We start from the raw sequence: 238 nt of genomic DNA, 5'->3' as shown, positions 1-238 counted from the left end.
GTTCCTACCTCAAATTCTACGGAGGCTCAAAATGGGTTCAGACACTACGAGGCATAATGTCGCCCTCCACTGTCAGAAATAATACATTTTCTCCCTTTATCCTTTTTTTTTGTATTCTTGTGCATCTTGGTCATTTTACCTGCTACTTGTTCTATTGTATATGACAAACCAGACCACATCAGATCAAACCCTTGACGTGCAATCATACAACTGATTAGACATTTCATGAACGTGACCA

This window comes from Acanthopagrus latus, chromosome 8 (assembly GCF_904848185.1).
Source record: "Acanthopagrus latus isolate v.2019 chromosome 8, fAcaLat1.1, whole genome shotgun sequence".
NCBI classification, from domain to species: Eukaryota; Metazoa; Chordata; class Actinopteri; order Spariformes; family Sparidae; genus Acanthopagrus; species Acanthopagrus latus.
The sequence above is the reverse complement of the archived record's forward strand: the minus strand, read 5'-3'. Positions refer to the sequence as shown.